At 32.3% G+C, this 7905-nt stretch overlaps 1 long non-coding RNA gene across 6 annotated transcripts; it reads left to right on the forward strand.

The window, feature by feature from the left end:
• The first annotated feature begins 4970 nt into the window (after positions 1 to 4970).
• Positions 4971 to 7710, forward strand: LOC119633880. 6 transcript variants are annotated; one of them, XR_005246903.1, is made up of 4 exons: positions 4971 to 6443; positions 6512 to 6877; positions 7028 to 7228; positions 7301 to 7710. It is a non-coding gene; the product is annotated as an uncharacterized LOC119633880 (long non-coding RNA). The 6 variants fall into 6 exon arrangements; XR_005246904.1 differs by lacking the exon at positions 7301 to 7710 and having other exon boundaries at positions 6512 to 6628; positions 6708 to 6877; positions 7028 to 7279; XR_005246906.1 differs by lacking the exon at positions 7301 to 7710 and having other exon boundaries at positions 4971 to 5832; positions 5968 to 6443; positions 7028 to 7279.
• Positions 7711 to 7905: the final 195 nt, after the last annotated feature.

The following is a 7905-nucleotide window of genomic DNA, read 5'->3' on the forward strand; positions in this document are numbered from 1 at the left end:
ATGTACATTACTTTGCGCTCTCGTACCGAAAACATCAACGTGTGCTGATTCTTCTTCTTCTTCTTCTTTCTTTGATCTTGCCAAAGGAGGGTGGGATGTTCCCTATTTATCCAAATACGAAAAGATATTTTAGCATTTAGCTGCGTACGTTCCTTCATTAGGCTGAATAGCGCGTGTTATTGGAACACACAGGGTCGCAAAAGTTCAAAGCAAAACCTTGGATGCAAACGTTTTTGACGGCTATCGAAACTGCACCCGCGATCATTTGCTTATCTACCAGGGGAATGTCTGTTAGTGAAAGTCACGAAGTGGTAAACAAGGACAAGGAAAATTGAAGCTTGCTACCTAGGTACAGTCACGGACAAATAAATAGAATACTCTTTCTTACAAGACACCAAAGCTCTAATAATATAATATTTTTACTTTTATTTTCTTATTTCTAATTACTTTAACATCTAAGAGAGACATATTATTGAAAAATTAAGTTTAAATATTTTACGCTTTTCCTTTCACCAAACAACTTTCATAACTTTCAGATCTTCTTTCTTCTTTCGGTTTCAGCTATTTAAAATTGTTATTGTTAAAATTTGTTAATTTTGATTAAGACAAATTTTTAAAATTAAAATAAATTTTTTATATTCTTGCGTTTTTTTTTTTCAAAAATCTCTTATCATTATGTTGCAATATCTGACATATGCATATTCATCTGTCTCCTATCTCTCTCATCAATACTATGTTGCAATGCCTGATATATGTATACTGATTTCAATTCTAATTAGATTGTCATAATGTTAAGTAATTAAGTGTCAAAAGATTCGACTTTAATCGTAAATTAATATATTTTGGTTGAAGACTTTTGTTTTTAGCGAATTATTTACGCTTAATAGCTTTTCTCCATTTACCGAGTCTTATATGCGTTCATTAATTTGACATAAAATTTTTCAAAGTTTTCAACTGATCGTAACACACTTTCGTGGTTGTAGTTATTGTTGAAAGTGGTATGTTTTCATTGTTGTTATTGTTGTTGTTAACAAAACCGTCATATCTCGAAAATGTTTTCTTAACAACGTTACCATGATATATACATGTAACCATCTGATGATGGTTCACGCTCCATATTCAATATTAATTTTTATAATTTTTTTTTTTTTTGTTTTCATTTATTTTACTCGATGAGTTTTTCATTTTTTTTTTTTTTTTTCTTTTCTGTGTTTATTATTTATTATTATGTATGTTCTATTGTTGCTATACTTATTGTTTTTTAAAGAAAAATAAAAGGTTCTATCTACTTACACATGTGTTTATACATATAGAGGTATATTTGTGATATTAGTTCTAGTTTTTATTGTATTTGTATGTAATGCATGCTTTTTTTCTACTGATATCGTCTAACTCTACCGAAGTGTTTTCAACTTTACCCGAAAAAAATTCAAGCATTCAGTTACGATTTGTTACGCGACAGGTGAATATTACTAATTGATAATCGTTCTTCCGATCGAGTAGTCACCTTAGTCTGTTTCTCGAACTGAATCGATCAATATTGTGTTCACTTGCAGTACATTTTTCATATATGTTTTCTCTTTCCTTTTATTTTCAATTTTCAATACAGTGTAAAATGCCACGAAGCATTTATTATCGGGGCGCGTACGAGTTTTCTCTTTTCGTCATCTGAATATGAAAACTATGCTTCAATGCTTGAGAAGGGTGCTTTCATTTTTTTTTTTTTTTGTTTCTATATCTAATAATTTATGCGTAATGAGCGGTAGATTACTTAAGCCAAGTGAATACAAACACATAAAAATTGATTCCATACGGTTTGTTCGTTTGGCTTAAGTTATTTATTAGCTTAAGTAACAGCAACATTTTATAATCAAAAGCAATTATTAGCATTCCTTGCAGTCAACAAAGGACTTAATTCAATTGCTTCGAAATTGATAGGAAAATCCATGAAGAAGAAGGAAAGTATGTATAAATTTTATTGAGATGTAAGAGTAAGAAGTAAGGAAGAAAATCGGTTTTATCCCTACACTTGAGGATGGAGGTACGGTATTTTTCAAAATTTTTCGAAAATACGGGTCGGTTCAGTCAGTGACTTTAAGACGCTTTACTTATTTCTGTCTACCTGTCGGATTTTCATTTTCATTTTTTTTTTTTTTTGTTTCCCTTTAAGATTGCATTTGAAAAATATGAAAAATGGCAATTCTGTCAAAATCCAACAGCTGATAGCTGAAGTTTCGCTCGTCTATTATTGGAAATCGAGGCAACTTGCAATTATCAAGCAAGGAAAAGATAAAAGCGCTATTTTAGTCAAAAATGATGTTAGGCAACAATCGTGAAGAAGTAGTGAAACTATAGATTGTAACTGTAACATTATGCCGGCAGGTTTTTTACACCAAATTTCGCGCCATACGAACCATTAGTGCATGAAAACGCAAGTTGAACTGAATCTGAAAATAATCCTAAGTAAGAATTTCTTATTTTCATATTTGCTTTAATTATGAGCACAATTACGGGCGCAGATGCAAGTAGCTCTTTGTCGAAATGTGAGTAGTTGGAAAATGGCGGACATCGAAGTAGTTCCCATTGAAGACCTCCGCCCGTTAGTTGTAGGTTTTGGGGCAGGGAGAAAGTTATTAGGAATTTACACTCTACTAATTGGAAGCGAGGCATGAAGTTTTTGTTGAGTGATCTCGTCTTTTTTTGAAACTCCTAGAAGACTTGTTGTTATCTCCAACTAAACTAAACTGACTCCAACCTTGCTAGAGATCCATCTTACTGTGCTTCGATCGCAGATCGAGGCGAATGAATTTAAGTTTACTAAAGAATACTTTATCGAAATTCCGTCGGAGTTTTTTAAGTTTTGCAAACTCAACATAAGTAAAAATTACTTCTTTTTTGACTGAAGTGATGAAGTTTACGAACATTGCCTTGGGTATCTTTTAAGTGAAAATAGTCTTAACAAAGTCTTGTAACATTTCCGTCTTTCAAATATCGATCTGATGTGTAACGAAATAAATCAAAAATATTTGTAAATATCAGAATGTATGCTTATGCATGCCCGAGCATACTCGTAGCGTAATAATATTTTTGCTTGAGTTAAGGTCATCAGTTTTGTTTAGCTTTCATGCTTATTTGGTGTTGTGTATTTTGTTATCTGAAATAATTTGAATACCGAAGTGTGTCGCATGCCGTTTTTTTTTTTTTTGTGTATACAGTTCTTTGGAAAGGAATGCAGGCTAGTTGAGTTCTCCTCCTTTTTCCTTGATTTGCTTGCACATATGCAAGCAGATACGTGTACGTAGGTAGATAGGCAATAGGTACGTGTGTACGCGCGAAGATAAGAAAGAATATTTCAATATAATTTATGACTTAACCATGATTCCTGATAGCCACGATTAATGCTGGTATGTAAGCGAAGCTGATTAAGTTTCGCACGATTTGTAAAATAAGAAAAAAAGAAGAAAAATGAAAGAAAATAAAAATCAATTGAAAGTGATTGCAAAGGCAAATGAAAACTTCAAGTTTTACTTACCAACACAAATGAACTGTAATTCAAATTTTTTGTGGAGTGCTATAGATTGCTCTAACCATTAATAAAACTTTTCATTAATTTAGCATAAAAAAACAATTAAAATTGTTTTAATAAAATATTTTTATTTTACCATAAAATTTTGTATCTTGATATTTTTTCCGTTCTTGAGGCATTGTTTCTGGAAATACTGTATGAATTTTTGATTTGTTTAACTCCAGATCGCAGAAGTTGTCACTGTCATAGGTCTGTTTATTTTTTACAGGACAATGATAACTCATTGCATGATAGGATTTCGTTATAATTTAAATTGAACATTTCAAAGTATATGTATATATAATTTATATATATTTTATATTTTAAAATAAATATTTTCTTTTGTGGCACTTTTCTTCATAAATCTTTATGTCTAGTCTCATGGCAAAGTGGGGGCTGTTTATATGTCCACGACGGTATACATGTACATATATATGCGTACTTATGTCTATTTATAAACTAATTCACTTACAGTTATTACATGATTATGCATTTAGTGCTATTAACAGTGATTTGTGCCGAGAGAGACATACAGACGCATTTTGACACAATCTAATCAATCGATATCAAAAAACTACTTGCGTTCTAAATATGCAGTATTTCCGGATTGTCCAATTCGTGGCTCATAAATGGCTCAAATTAAGCTTTTCAAGCCCTTGTCTTTATGACTCACCAAAATTTTATGGACATAACCGGTGAGCTTTATTTGAAGGTAAAATACCAAAAACGCTGAAAGTCGGATAACGAAGACATAAAATCACAAAGAGTTGCGTATTTAACTTTTTAGACTTTTGCTAAACTTGATGACAGACAAAAATTGTCAAGGTCATAATTAGAATTTCAAAATATATTAAGAGCGCGAGTAAGTTTCATGCCCCTTTTAAGCTGAGGCTTAACTAGTACAATATATATGTAATGACTCCTTCCCCGTATGAGAGAACAAATTACCTCCGCGAACTTCACTTTACTTTATCGTTGAATATTGGAGCAAAAGGAAAGTCCTTACGCTTTTTCTGCCTAATTTGAAGCGAAGTGTTGCTAGTGGGTACTGCATTAAATCATGTTAACAGCCAAGTGAATTCTAACACCGACAATATGGCTGAAGATTCATAGCGACTCTATTTACGGAGATCAGCTGAGTAACAACAGTGGTCCACTCATTGTTCCAAATCCAACAAAATTGTCCTTATGTAAAACTACTGACCGTCACTGATACAACTGATAAGCTGCTTGTTAAAGGAAAGAGAGTCGAAGCGTGGGAGAATATATGAAGATCTACGGCCCTAGGAATAGGCTACTCTTTCTGACTAACTTTTATTTTAATTGATGACTAATTAGCTCTCTACTAAGAGAAGAAAAAGCAAAGGGGTTCTATAGAAAAGTTTCTTCTTTTCTCTACCGCACTGCTCGAAAAGTCTTCATAGGAATGCCAGCCAAGCTTAAGAGCGTGATAAGTGGTCGATATATTTTTCTCGGTCATTGAAAAGCCTATGAAGCCTTCTCTGTCGGTACTGATGTATAAGGAAATCTCTGCGTAACTTTCGTGGTGAGCTACGTTGTATCCAAATATACGTGAAATGGGTCAAGTGCCTAACCATGGACTTGGAGAGTTAAAGCAATCAAAGGCAGAAATTTTGGACAGACCTCATCTTCTTGCGCAGAATGTTATGTATACGCCATGCCTGCATCATATTATCTGCGTTCTAGAATCCCAGGGCCGAGAAAGTGACGCACACTGTGGACGTGATAGCTGAAGCAATAAGCTATCGAGTGCTGTGTGCCCATATTAATATAATAAAATCATGATCATTTTTTCTTCATTCGTTATATTAATTTTAATACATAAGTAATAAAATAAATATTAGTTAATGTCTGATAAGAAGAAACGTGACACTGACATAAAATTATTGAAAGTATATCTAGAAAAAGGGGCAAAAGAACGTCGTGCAAAGACAACTGTTAGGAAAAGTGTACACGTGTGTACTTAAAAATTGAAAAAAAGAGAAACAAATGAAAAGATTGTATGAATAACTGGTGCGATTATATGATTCTTTTCAAACTGAACGCTGAAGCGTATTCAGGCGTGCTCATCCATCCCCAAGCGTAGGAAAGTGAACTGCATTTTCGAGCTTTGTTTTTTTTTCGCGACATATAATAAAATCTATTTATCTTTTTTGAGTTTGCTTTCGAAGTGTTTGACTTAAATATGAACACTTTATATACAGGAAAAAACTGCAATCGTAGCTTACTTCGACGCAAATTATAACGTACGAGTTAACCAATTGTCTAAGCTCGGATTTGTCTTAAGAAGACCGATGTCTTGCCGAAATTTCATTTTCTTTACCAAGACATTATCGAGTTTAAATTTTTTTTTTTTTTTCAATTTTTTTATTTACTATCAGATAGAAGGAACACTTTGTGACGTTCTACGAAATGATAGCTTTAGAATTACGTAACTTTGTAGGAAAAAATGCATTATATTGCTGATACAAGGGATAACACTTCGCTAGCTTCTTGCAATCAGCAGTAAGCGAATGATTCGTTCGACTCCGCTCCAGGAATATTGTCGTGTCCTCTTTGATCATTAATATTTATAAAGTCGATGAAAGTCTTCCAACAAATTCGAGGGAAACCGGCTTATTTCCTCTTAAGGCATCGTCGCGGAACTAAACTTTGATCAAAAAACAATTTTGAACCGTTTCCATTGTAGTTGTATTTGAGTACCAGTATAAACAGTGAATAACTTAAAAAGCTGAATGTATGTCTGCGCACGGTTGCTGAAACTGCTGAAAGGAAATCGAAGTATATAATCGTCGATGGAAAGCTGATCACATACGGAAATTACATTGCGCAGAAAATCAGGCAAATTCAGTTAACGGTACGTAGAGCAATGCTTTCATCTTGCATTCGGCAGAACTCTCTTAATGACGTAGATTTTCTTTTAAGGGGACTTCAAAAGAAGCTTTCGAGAATTACTTCAGCTGCAGAGTTCGCCCGTAAGGCCTTTTAGCACACAAGTGTCAAAAGTTATCGGTCACAATGGCGTATACCTAACCTAAAAAAGTATGTATTGGTATTTTGGAGAAAATTTTTTTCTTTCATTTTCGTTACACTCTTTCTTCGCCGACTTATTAAAACCAAGTGAAAGAAATAACGGGCGGACATGCGATGGACAATAAGATTAAATCGAGCCAGAATCTTACATCGATTAAACGTAATAAGTTTTTATGAGTTCTTTAATGCGTAAATGCGTGAAAATAAATTCTTTCACATCTCTGCAGGGAGCGCATTGACTTGTCAACGTTGTAGGAGGTAAAGCAATATTGAATAAAAGCATATTTAAGTAGAAAAAGGAATCAATTTGTGTTCTTTTTATATCTTGTTGTTGTTGTTATTGCTTATTTGTTAGTTGTTTTTTTTTTTTGTTATTTCTTTTTTTCCCAAAACACGCAACACGTAAAGCTCCAGAGTTGCTTAATATGTTTATGAAATACTTTTCATCAGGCGACTTCGTCATGTTTAATGTAACATTTTGGAAAATGAATGAAAAAGGAAACCGAGAGCGATAAAGCATTTGATGAACCGAACGATAGGTTCGATTCGAATAAGCAAGCGTGGCGGGCCAAACTATTTCTTACTAGTTTATGTTTTATTTTTTGTTAAGTAATTACTTTTGAATTTAAAAATTAAAAAAAAAAAAAATTAATTAAAAAAATTAAATTAATCTAATATTAGGGCACATAAATTTTAATAGTTTATAAAATAATTGCTTTCGATTCAAATCATCTGTAAGCGGGGAAACTTCTCGGCGGGAAGGATCAAGCCTACATATGAACATGTTAACAGCAGAGATGGCGGTTTCTTTTATTATACAAAAAAAAAAAAAAAAAAAAACCATTTTCCTACATAATTTCTTTCGAGAACAACTTCTCCAAATTCTTCAAATAACCTAACGATAGAGAGTTTCTGATTTGCAGCAACAACTAAATAGAAAGTTTTAAATATAACAACAAACTTTTTTTTTACCCAAATGCCCATGAAACAACAAAACTATGACAGTTGTAAGTTCCTAAGTCAATGAGTGAAAAAAGAAGCATTGAATTCATATTAAATTAAAATAACAGTGGAGCATATACGGGTAAAAATGAAATCAATAGTTTGTTGTTGTTGTCGAAATTAAAATCAATTAATTAATTTGTTTTCATTATAATAAAAATTAAAAAAAAAAAAAAATATAAAAAAAAATCTCAATCTTTTTTAATATTTAAAAATTTTAATGAATGAAATTAAAAGAAAGTCAATTTGAAATTAATGAAATAATTTTTATCATTAAAAAAAAA

The sequence above is a fragment of the Glossina fuscipes genome, unplaced genomic scaffold, assembly GCF_014805625.2.
Source record: "Glossina fuscipes isolate IAEA_lab_2018 unplaced genomic scaffold, Yale_Gfus_2 2, whole genome shotgun sequence".
NCBI classification, from domain to species: domain Eukaryota; kingdom Metazoa; phylum Arthropoda; class Insecta; order Diptera; family Glossinidae; genus Glossina; species Glossina fuscipes.